The 4,524-nt window shown below is 26.9% G+C and overlaps 1 protein-coding gene across 1 annotated transcript in view; it reads left to right on the plus strand.

Annotated features, from left to right (window-relative positions):
* Positions 1 to 4,524, plus strand: part of LOC111687204 (elongation of very long chain fatty acids protein 7) — an 11,165-nt gene that overhangs the window by 4,013 nt on the left and 2,628 nt on the right. The gene's annotated exons all lie outside the window — the stretch shown is intronic.

The raw sequence follows: 4,524 nt of genomic DNA on the forward strand, positions 1-4,524 counted from the left end.
TACATCTTTTCTTCCCTTCGGGAAAAATATATTATATATATATTATACTTTTTTCGTTTATTTTTTAGGTTTTTTGGTGAGTTGTTCGAGTTAATGTTATTTTCTTCCGTTCAGAAAAAAAATTTTAGAAAAATTATTTCAACAAAGATTCATAAACTTTTTCTTAAAAAGTTGAATACGTTTATTCTGGCGTCGAAAATGAGATTATCTAATTTAAATTTTTACTCATATTATTAAAAAAATACTTTTTGATATACATATAAACATACAGTAAATAATAGCAACAATTCTTGAAGAACTGGTTATAATTTAAATCGAATTAATTTATTTGCAACTTAAAAGATTTCTAGAAATAAATGGACACATAATTGTTAGTTATTGCCGAAGAATTCTTCAACAGAAAAATGGTTGTATGTATCTATGTATGTATGTTTACAAAATAGCCTTATCTAAACCAGCTTAAGAAACTTCTAATTATTTAAGTGCTTATGTATGGGCGTTTCCATCGTGACAAATTTAGCCGTATCAATACTAGCTTAAGGAACAAATAATCTTAAGTATTTCTAAAAGGTTCTACAGCAACAGTTATACACTAGTCCATTGTAACGTATAAATTTTGGAACTCGATGAAAAATTTTAAAAACATAAAAGAATTAACTTAATATCCTTTTATAAAAAAAAGAAATACACAAAAAAAAACAGAACAATTGAATACCCTTCTTTTTACTTATTTACATAGAAAAAAACACGCTGTGTGCTAAACTGATTAGTTGCTAACTAAATTATGCTAGTTTAGGTTTCTTATAAATCGAATGTATTATTAAACAATTTCAAACATATATTGCATATTGATAAATGATATAAAATTGAGGTTTTCATTTCAAATCGCTGGAGGAAACTAATATTGGTTTTATACTTAAACATACAAATTACTTTTGAGAAAATTTTTGGAGGGGGTGAGGCAAAACTTCTTAATCACGCACAACAGTACGTTGTCCAATAGACAAAAGTAAAAAAATTAGTTGTAATGAATAATAATAAAATATATATCGTTGGAATGGTAATAAAGCAGCTAATTTATGTGTGGAAAAATTTTAATGACATTCAGTGACACTATTTGACATCAAAAAAAGACTCTAAAATCAATAAATTTTTGTAAGATGAAAAATGTTGATTATACATATATCTTATATAGACAGATATTATAAATGGATCCAATTTGTGTTCAAAATTATAAAAGAGCATGAAATACTTAATAATTATGCTAAATGGTGAGAAAATCTTGAATTGTTGTCCTCGGATCCGGTAGTCACAAATATGAGGGATAATAAACAAAAAATGCCATAACAACGCTTAAAAACATAGAAAAGTATATTGTAACAAATAAATCTATGACAAATTTTTAAGCTTTAAATAATTCAGTGAGTGATGAATACTTAAGTTTAGATTTTAAAAAAAGTTTAAATTAATATGTAAATATATCGAAATGATCAAAATAAAAAATCCATATAAAAAATTTGTATTCCTTAATTTTTAATAGGTAAAAAAACATAATAATTTCAATATTATTTCTAAGTTTAATGGTTTAAAAGATACAGATAGTACCAAAAATGATACCAATTTTTCCCCCAAAAAGGGTTAAATTTAAAAAAGTACCAGACACCTATCCCCTAACTTTTAAAACATATGACGAGACAAATATTCTTTTTTTGATATCTACATTCGTTTAGAAAATATGATATTGCCAAATTTATCGGTTTTACCCCCTTCACATTCGAAATTCCGTAATTTCGAGCTAATCGCGGAAAAAATAATTAAAATTTTTTGTTAGAGTATTTTCGACTTTTATATTCCTCTCCAACTCGCTTAAAATTATTTGTGAACCAAAAATACTCTACAAAAACTTTAAAATCATTTAAATACCATATGCTATATATATTAGTATAAGCACAAAAACTTACACAGTTATTCAAAAGGTACTAAATAAACTAAATATATGTAGTTTTGGTGTATTATTTTTTGTGTGTTATAAATGGGATTTTATATACTAGTGAATGAAATTATTAATTAATTATTTTTTTTAAAAAGATATTTTTTCTTAAAATATATTAAAACGTCTTTTTTCTGCACTAATGGAAAAAGAAAACAAGTATTTCCGACCATATGGTACCATACCTACTCCAGTGAGTATTTTAAAAATGTGGATTATTTTTTTTTAAACAAAGCATTTAAATTGTTTAATTATTCCTGACAGCCAACCAAGCTATGAATATAAAGCTCAGCAAAAATATTCTAGATTTGGAAGCAAAAAATATAACTACTGCATCTCTAACTGCGTCCTCAATTGCATCTTTAAACTATTACTTAACAAATACTAAGGGAATATATGGCTTCCAAAAGCCAAATATTCAGTAATTTTTTTAAACTATGAGATGAGTCAATTATCAAATTTTTTTGTACGATAAAATATGACATTAAATATTGAATATTTCATTACATTTTAAGTCTTTTTGAGCTTTTCAATGTTAAAAAATCAACAAAAAAATATTTTTAGAGAATATTTTTTTAAATTTAAAAAGCCTATTTTGAGTTTTTAATGCACATTTTAAGCGCTTAAAACTTTTTTAGAGCATATTTGTGGTTTTCCTTGTCCTTGTTATGTAAAGAATGTGAGGAATAGTTCCCCTATTTAAAATTATCTTTATAAAATTAATATACCTTGTGTGCATTCCTATCCGTGTCTGCCGGTCCACACTAGGAAACTTTTGATTTTGCGTGAGAGAAAAAAAGAGAGAATATCATTTATTTCTCTCGCGGTACGGAGTTTCCAGCAACCAGATCTTAGACCTAGTTCAGACTGATTTGTGTGTGTGAGAAAAAGAAATATCAACCATATCTTTCTCTCACACACAAAATCAAAAGTTTCTCAACAAAAGTTTCCTAGGACCTGGTTCACACTAATAAACTTGTGTTGATAAACTTTTGATTTTGTGTGTGAGAGAAAGAGATGGTTGATATTTCTTTGGGAAACAAAAATCAAAAGTTTCCCAAAAAGTTTCCTAGTGTGAATCAGATCTAATTTCAAAAGAGAATTAAGAAAAAGTTTCTCAACAAATGTTTTTTATACTTGAATTCACTACCAAAATTTTAATATTTTTTGCTGGGTATGTGTTCATACAAATAGTATGCTTAACTCATTTTTTAAAATCTAATGAATAATGTTGGAGGTAATTTGTTCTACGTGTTTTATATAGCAACTATTTTTTACACATTAATTTTATACTTTTCTTACATACTTTATTTTAGCAAATTATTGTGTGAACAAAATTCAAGTTTTGCGAAATATTTAGATAAATCGAAAAGTTGTTGAATAAAAAAAATCAAACAGCAAGAGATGAATACCTTGACTTCTATTATAAAGCTTGAATTTTCATTTAATTCATATTAAATATTTATTTGGAGCAAACGTACATTCATATATACTTAAATTTGCATTTTGAAAAATGTTTTCAAAAAGTAAGATCAAAATATTGCTAATAGTGGGCGTGGCATTTTAAAGTCAAATGTTATTTAGAAAAAATATGTATATATATACATCCTTGCTTCTTAACTTTAGTTAATATGCTTTTTCTTAATTATCTTTTAAAGTTTCCTTAATGTCCACACATAGAAACTGTTGCTTTAGAAACTACGTGTAAGGCCTGGTCCACACTAGGAAATTTTTTCTTTAGGCAACTTTCTCTTTTCAAAAGAGAAACTTGCCTTGATGTCCACACAAAGAATCCAATTAAGTTAAAATACTAAATTAGTATCAATCTGAATATTTACGATACACATGAAAGGACTAGCAATAGGGGCATGGTATTCCCATACGATTTAAATACAAAATCTTAAAATGTACTTTAACATCAATGTAAACATTTGGGTAACATGTTTTCAGATAAATTATTAGGGTCGGGGATTAAATACAAAAAATTAAAAACCGTTAAAACTGAAATTCTTAATTTTTGCCTTTTATTGTGGGCGAAGTGTAACGCAATATCTATGTAATACTAAAGTGAATATAAAATTGTAAAGAGTTTCTTGAATTTTATTATCCCATCAAAAAAAAAAAAAGAACTTTCAAAGAAGAGAAAAAGAAGTAGAATTTACTCCATGAAAGTTCTAGAAAAGACCTGAGTAATAGAAGGGATGTCCTTTTTATTTGATTCCAAATTCACTACTTCTGAAGTCAGCCAGTAATTATACCCTTCACCTTCGTGAGAAGGGTATATATAAGTTTGTCATTCCGTTTGTAATTTCTATAATATAATTTTCCGACCCTATAAAGTATATATATTCTGGATCCTTATAGGTAGCGGAGATGATTAAGCCATGTCCGTCTGTCTGTCTGTCTGTTTGTCTGTCTGTCTGTCCGTCTGTCTGTATGTTTGTTGAAATCAGTTTTTAGAAGACCCCAGATATCTGCGAGATCCGAATCTTCCATAATTTTATCAGACATACGACCGGCAAGAACGCTATTTA

The sequence above is a fragment of the Lucilia cuprina genome, chromosome 4 (genome assembly GCF_022045245.1).
Source record: "Lucilia cuprina isolate Lc7/37 chromosome 4, ASM2204524v1, whole genome shotgun sequence".
NCBI lineage: Eukaryota > Metazoa > Arthropoda > Insecta > Diptera > Calliphoridae > Lucilia > Lucilia cuprina.